The sequence below is a fragment of the Arachis ipaensis genome, chromosome B3 (genome assembly GCF_059453495.1).
Source record: "Arachis ipaensis isolate K30076 ecotype BB chromosome B3, ASM5945349v1, whole genome shotgun sequence".
Lineage (NCBI taxonomy): Eukaryota > Viridiplantae > Streptophyta > Magnoliopsida > Fabales > Fabaceae > Arachis > Arachis ipaensis.
Genome location: NC_142438.1, coordinates 102,233,929 through 102,242,042, shown reverse-complemented (window position 1 = coordinate 102,242,042; position 8,114 = coordinate 102,233,929). Strand labels below are relative to the sequence as shown.

General features: G+C 39.9%; 1 non-coding gene across 1 annotated transcript; it reads right to left on the bottom strand.

The window, feature by feature from the left end:
• Window positions 1–6,531: 6,531 nt before the first annotated feature.
• Window positions 6,532–6,635, bottom strand: LOC148571833 (small nucleolar RNA R71). The gene has a single exon (XR_015880366.1). It is a non-coding gene; the product is annotated as a small nucleolar RNA R71 (small nucleolar RNA).
• Window positions 6,636–8,114: the final 1,479 nt, after the last annotated feature.

Sequence of the window (8,114 nt, the reverse complement as noted above, 5' to 3'; positions counted from 1 at the left end):
GAGCTGAAGCCATTGACTCATCAGTTACTGACAAATATAGGTATAACAGCCTTCCGATTTTCGGTCTTTCTAGGACAGGAAGAGATGATAGTAAGTTTTTAAAATGGTTGAAAGCATTTTTGCATTCCTCTGTCCATGCAAAATCCACTCCTTTCTTTATTAAGTTGAAAAAAGGTTTTGCTTTTTCAGCAGAAGCACCTAGAGACCTAGACAAAGCCGTTAGACGACCTATAAGCCTCTAAACCTCTTTGAGGTTTTGAAGACTTGCCATATCGAGAATAGCTCAACATTTCTTAGGGTTAGCTTCAATACCTCTTAGAGTGACCATGAAACCCAAATGTGCACTTAACAGGATTCAACCTCATTCTATGTTGTCGGAGACTCGCTAAGGTGTCTTGTAGATCAGTAATCAGATCGGCATCCGACTTGGTCTTGATCAACATGTCGTCGATGTAGACGTTCATATTCTTCCCAATTTGATTTTTGAATACCTTAGCCATCAATTTCTGATAGGTAGCCCCTGCATTTTTTAAACCAAAAGGCAATACAATATAATAATAAATTCCTTCCGACGTAACAAAAGCCGTTTTATACTCATCTAGCTTATGCATTGGTATTTGATTGTACCCACTATATGCATCCAAGAAACCTAGAACCTAATAACCCGATGCAGGATCAATCAAATTATATATATTTGATAAAGAAAAAAACTATCTTTTGGGCAGGCCTTATTTAAATCGGTATAATCTAAACACGTGCGCCGTTTCCCATTAGCCTTTTTAACCATTACTACATTAGATAACCATGTTGAATAAGTGAGTTCCCAAATAAATCCTGTATCCAATAGCCCCAAAACTTGCTTTTTAACCTCGCTGGCACGGTCTTAAGACATCTTCCGATGTCTTTGCGAGATCGACTTATACGTAGGATCAATCGCAAGTTGATGGGACATAAATTCAGGATTGATTCCCAGCATATCAGAGGGTTCCCATGCAAATAGATCTATATTATCTTTTAGGAGATCCTAAAGTTCTTACTTCAAAGGGTAAGGTAGGTCCTTGTTTATCATGGTATACTTCTCTATAGTTTCTCCAATCTAGAATTTTTCCAAGTTTCCATTGGGTTCTGGCCTAGGTTTCTCCTGAATTTGGGAGTCCAAATCTATCAAAACTACTCCCATAAAGTTTTTGGCCTTATCCTGCAAAGTTAAACTTGCTTTATTACAATTGACAGCTGCTATCTGATCTCTATGGATTGTAGCCACATGACCTTCGGAGGTCAAATACTTCATAACTAAAATTTTTGTTGAGATAAATGCATAAAGTCATTGGCCATTATTCTCCCAAGGATCACATTGTAGGTTGTAGAATATTCAAAACAACAAATTCAGCCTGCACCACCCAAACGTCGGTTCCCTCTCCTAAGGTAAAGAGAAGGTCTACCGTTCCATCTGGCCTAATGAAATGGTCTTCCAGACCCACCACCCTAGAAAGATGTGGCTTCAGGTGCTAATCGGTTAGACCTAGTGTGTCAAAAGCATTTCGGGAAAGAAAATTTGAATATGCTCCCGTGTCAACCAAAATCCTTTTGACAATTCCATTTTCCAACCTAGTCATGATTACCAGAGGCTCATCATCTTTCAACGTGGCGTATTGGAAATCTTCCGAGGTAAATTGAACACTCGGAAAACTTTGCACTCTCAATACTTCGGAACTTGCAAGCTTAGCATATTTCTTTATCGCATTTCTAGACTTTGGAAATCCATTCTTACCTACCACTACATTCACTATTACCTAAGTCGTGGCGTCTTGGGTCTCATGGGGTTTAGCATTCCTAGGATTTCTGGTTTCTCGTTCTTTATCATCATTATGCCATCGAGACAGCCTGGCATACTAAACAATCTCAGGAAGCTTTCCATTCTGGATGGCCTGCTGATGAGTCAATATTTTTCGATATATTTTAGCTTGATTTGGATGGATTCTAGCACAAGAACTCACACTTAAGCACCAAAATAGCATACTTTTGTGTTTTGTCCCCAATTTGATCCTAAATATGAAAACATGCAATTTTGTGCTTGAAATGAGCAATTTAATTCCACTTTTATTCCATTTGATGCCATGACATATTTGCTGAGTGTTTTCAGACTTTAGAGGCAAGAATGGATAGCCAAAAGTGGAAAAAAGCATGTACAAGGGAGAAAACATGAAGAAAACAAGGAAAAGAACACACAGTGAATTGTGCGTGCGCACAAGCTTGCGTGCATATACACAAGAAAGAATTTCCACGTGTGCGTGTGCACAAGCACCTGTGCGTATGCATAGGTCAAATTTTAGCCAAGTGTGCAGACGCACACATCTGTGCGTCCGCACAGGTCCCTGCACGTGATTTTTCGCACAGGTTCCTGCACGTGATTTCATTAATGAAGCACGTGTTTTCTCAAATTCTGAGGCCTCTTGGCCCATTTTGGAACGCTTGGATGCTGAATTGAAGTGCTATATGAAGGGGATATCAACACATATGAAGGAGAAGCTCACTTAGATAGTTTTAGAGAGTAATTAGGAGTAGGAGTAGGAGTAGTGTAGCATTGCTCTCCTAGGGTTTATGTAGTTTTCATGTAGCATTTTATAGCAAGATTAATTTTGAATTTTGATCATCTTTAATTGTAAGTACTCTTTAATTCCTCTTTAATTACATTGTCTTTATTTTCAATTTCCTTTGGTTCAAGTTACTTCGTTCATAATTGCAATTTTGTGTTTCTTGAAGTTTTGATCAATGAATTTTATGTTTCATGCTTCTTTTATGTTTGATTTCTTGTTTATGTTTGGTTTTGTTGATAGTTGGTTATAGTTTTCCATTTTATTTTGCAATTTTCATGTTTTACTTTTATGCACACAAGGTGTTTGTAAAAATGCCAACTCTAGATTTTGAGTAGATTTTCCCACCTTGACTTGTGGTTTGAGTTCCTAAGATACTAGAGTCATAATGTCTGACATTTAGTGGTAATTCTTGGGTAGTTAGTTGACTCTTGTTTCCATTGACGCTAGCCTTTTATCAACTAGTTTGGTAAGTTGGTTAGGACTTATGGATTAAGGTCAATTATGCTTGCTTGACTTACTCCTCGATGGTTGGGGTTAACTAAGCGAGATTGACTCATGATAATTATTGATGCCAGGGCATCTTGGCTAGTTTCACTGACCTTTTCTTTACTGTTTTTAGGTTAGTTTCATGCATTTCTTTAGGAAATAAGCTAGTTTTGGGTAAATATTCACTTATGCCTTGACTCAAGCATACATTGTGCATTTTACATGATTTCATGAGGATTTTGCATAAGTTTAGTGACAAATATTATGTTGCATTACTCATGACTTGGACTAGAGCTTTGATGCACTTTGTTGCTTGATTTCAGGACCAAAAAGGAGCAAGAAAAGGGGAGGTAACTTGCAAAAATTAATGAGAAAAGTGATTGCCAATAACACTCTCAAAAAGCCATCATGCCCACGTTAGAGAGTCACGTTAACCAAGTTAACGTGAACTCTAGCGTGGAGAAAAGAAGATGAGCCAACGTTAGTGACACTCAACATTGTCACTAACGTTGGCAATTACTCATAAGTGGCCACGTTAGAAGCCACGTTAACCTAGTTAACGTGGCCTCTAACGTTAAGGGGGAGGGAGAGAAGAAAACATTAGTGACACTCAACATTGTCACTAACGTTGGCCTATGGTGCTAAGTACCACGTTAACTCCCACGTTAACTTGGTTAACGTGGGAACTAACGTAGAGGATGAAGAGTTGTCGCCAACGTTAGTGACACTCAACATTGTCACTAACGTTGGCAATTACTCATAAGTGGCCACGTTAGAAGCCACGTTAACCTAGTTAACGTGGCCTCTAACGTTAAGGGGGAGGGAGAGAAGAAAACATTAGTGACACTCAACATTGTCACTAACGTTGGCCTATGGTGCTAAGTACCACGTTAACTCCCACGTTAACTTGGTTAACGTGGGAACTAACGTAGAGGATGAAGAGTTGTCGACAACGTTAGTGTCACTCAACATTGTCACTCACGTGGAAGCTAACGATGAGAAATGAAGGATGAGCCAACGTTAGTGACACTCAACATTGTCACTAACGTTGGGATGGCTAAAAGATGGCCACGTTAGAAGCCACGTTAACCTAGTTAACGTGGACTCTAACGTGAGACCTAGGGGCACACTGGAACGTTAGTGACAATGTTGAATGTCACTAACGTTCTCGAAGGATGGCAAATGCCACGTTAGAAGCCACGTTAACCTAGTTAACGTGAGCTTTAACGTGAAGCAAGAAGGGGCACATTGGAACGTTAGTGACAATGTTGAGTGTCACTAACGTTCTCGAAGGATGACAAGGCAACGTTAAAAGTCACGTTAACCTAGTTAACATGGGTTTTAACGTGAGGCAAAGGGGTGCATTGGAACGTTAGTGACAATGTTAAGTGTCACTAACGTTCCCGAACTTGGACTTTCACTAAATGATTAACACTCCTTACACCCTGAGCTTAAGTCTCTGCCCACTCCGCACTTTCTCTCTGCAAGTAAAGCCAAGCCCAAATAAAGAAAGGAACTGTTTCAAACTCAAGATCCAAAGGCCCAAGACTTGAAGAGTGAACTAGAAGCTGAGAAGAGTAGTATATATAGGAGTAGCTTTGAATTGTAAAATAGTTCTGGAGGTTGAGGAATTACTCTTTGTATTTACTTTCTTTGCAATTTCTAGTTTTATGATGTATTCTCCATCTTTATTTTCATTTTCAAGAGCTATGAACAACTAAACTCCTTTCATTGGGTTAGGGAGCTCTGTTGTAATTTGATGGATCAATACTAATTTTCATTGTTCTTCTTCTATCTTTCCTCTTGATTTTACTTGAAAGCTTTCGATCTTCATCCAATTGAGTAGTTATCTTGGAAGAGAAGCTATTCAAACTTGGATCTCTTTTGAACTTTGGAAGAGGAATGAAGAGATCAAGCTAGAAATGCTTTCTCATGCTGGACCAAATTGGGTTTGGATGGGTATGTGACTGTAACCCTCTCAATACTTGGTTTGGGAAATGCATGTGGTATAATTAGTGACCATACTTCATCTCTTCTCATGAGCAATTGACCAAGGAATTGGCTATTGATCAAGATTTGAGAGATTGAATTGCAAGGAATTGTAATTCAATCACTTAAGATTGCCAAGGAGATCAATGAGTGCATTGATTGAGGAAGAGATGAAAATGAACTTGATCCGGAGAATTGCAACATCTCCTAAGCCCAATGAACTCCCCATCTCTAATCTTGCCCATTCTCTTTAATTTCTGCGATTTACTTTTATGAGCAAATCCCCCATTCCCATTTACAATTCTGCAATTTATTTTCAGTCATTTACTTCCATTCATTTAATTCTAGCATTTACTTTTCTGTTATTTACATTCCCGCCATTTTATTTTCTGCAACTCTCAACCCAATTTCTGGATTCGCTCAACTAGAACATTCTTCTAATTAAAGTTGCTTGATCAATCAATCCCTGTGGAATTCAACCTCACTCTATTGTGAGTTTTTACTTGACGACAACTTCGGTACACTTGCCGAAGGAAGATTTGTTGAGAGACAAGTTTTCTCCGCATCAAGTTTATGGCGCCGTTGCCGGGGATTGATTGTGCATCAACAATGAGTAGATTGGAAGATCACTAGATTGAGCATTTTATTTTGTGAATTTCATTTTTCTGTTTGAGTGATTTACTTTTTGTTTTAGTTAAACTTCTTCCCTTCTCCCTCTACCCATTTGTTTTTCTTTGTTATTTTCAATTCTGTTTGCTAACCCACTAACTGTTTGATATATTGCATCACCCACAACTAACAATAACTCTGACACAAATACTGTCTGCACCTATTTTCTCTGCTTGTACTTGTTGGTTGTATGACAGGGAGAAGAAGCGGGGCTTCAACTTCCTTTGATTCTGAACCAGAGAGAACCTTCCTTAGACTAAGGAGGGAGGCAAGAGGAAAACGAGTAGTTGGTGCTGAAGAAGAAGAGGAACAGTTTGAGGAATACTTTGAACCAAACATGGAAGAAAACATGGAAAATCATCATGAAGAAGAGACTCACAACCATGGCAGAGGAGGTGGAGCAAATCATGCTGGGGAAGATAGAAGAGTTTTGGGCTCTTACATTAATCCAAACCCAGGCAATTGTGGAAGTAGCATCCAAAAGCCAACAATCCATGCCAACAACTTTGAACTTAAACCACAGCTCATCACCCTTGTTCAGAACAACTGTTCGTTTGGAGGAGGTGTTCAAGAAGATCCCAACCAACATTTGACCACCTTCTTGAGAATATGTGACACAGTAAAATTTAATGGTGTTCATCCTGACGCCTATAGATTGCTCTTATTTCCCTTCTCACTCAGAGACAAGGCAGCCAAGTGGCTGGAATCCTTCCCAAGGGAGAGCTTGACAACTTGGGAGGATGTGGTGAACAAATTCTTAGCAAGATTCTACCCTCCTCAACGAATCAATAGGCTGAGAGCTGAGGTTCAAACCTTCAGGCAACAGGATAGTGAAACTCTGTATGAAGCATGGGAGAGGTTCAAAGACTTAACAAGGAGGTGTCCACCTGACATGTTCAACGAATGGGTCCAGCTGCACATTTTCTATGAAGGGCTCTCTTATGAGTCAAAGAAGGCAGTAGACCATTCATCTGGAGGGTCTTTGAACAAGAAGAAGACCATTGAGGAAGCCATAGATGTTATTGAAACAGTAGCAGAAAACGACTACTTCTATGCTTCCGAAAGAGGGAACACAAGAGGAGTGATGGAGCTAAACAATGTAGATGCTCTGTTGGCCCAAAACAAGCTCATTACCCAGCAGCTGGCTGACCTCACCAAGAAGATGGAGATGAACCAAGTAGCAGCAATCTCCACTTCATCAACAACACAAGAAGGAGTAAACCAAGAAGCAAAAGGGAATCAGGAGCAAGCCAACTACATTGGGAATTCACCAAGGAAAAACTATGATCCATACTCCAAGACTTACAACCCTGGATGGAGAAATCACCCGAACTTTGGGTGGGGAAGTGAGCAAGATCAAAACCAAGACCAGAGACGTTACAACTCTAACAACAATGCAGCTCACCAACAATTCACCCAGAGGACATCTCAACACCCCCACAACAACAACTCTCCACATACTTATCAAAACCAAAACAGCACATCTGCTCCGAACCACTCATCAATTGATGACAGGCTCTCTAAGATTGAAGCCTTACTTGAAGGAATAAGCCAAGAGATTCAAGAAAATAAGGTGTTCAAAGAGGAGGTGCGAGCCAATATTAAGAACCAGGGAGAAACCATTAGGAAGCTGGAATTCTAGGTGGGATATTTAGCTGAGAAGATTCCCAAACCTACTGATAGCTTCCCAAGTGACATTGAGAAAAACCCCAAGGGAAAAGCAAAGAAAGTAAGATGGGAAGATTGCAAAATGGTCACTACAAGTGATCAAGAGATTGAAGACAAGCAAGGTAAAATGTGCAAACAACCTGAAGACAACTCAACAAAGGAGGAGGATGGAGATCACAAAGAACCAGAAATCTCACAACAAGAGCTGCTGAAGCTCTATGCACCATTCCCCCAACTGCTCAATGGTGCTGTGGGAAAAAGAATATACTCAAGGTTCTTAGACTTGTTTGCATCCCTGCATGTGAACATACCATTCATCAAGGCAATTCAACAAATGCCTGCATTCATCAAATATATGAAGGAACTTCTTCCCAGGAAAAGCTCACTCAAGGGAGGGCAGACTATAGTAATGAACAAGAAATGTAGTGCCCTTATTCAACCTGAGTTGCCTACAAAAAGAAGAGACCCAGGAAGTTTTCATATCCCTTGTGCCATAGGTGAAAATATGTTCGACAGAGCACTATACAATTTAGGGGCCAGCATCAACTTACTGCCCTTATCCCTGGTGAAGAGGCTACAGATCAATGAGATAATGCCTACAGATGTCATTATCAGACTGGCTGACAAAACTCAAAAGCAAGCAATAGGAGTGGTAGAAAATGTGTTGCTAAAGGTTGGGAAGTACTTTCTCCCAACAGACTTTGT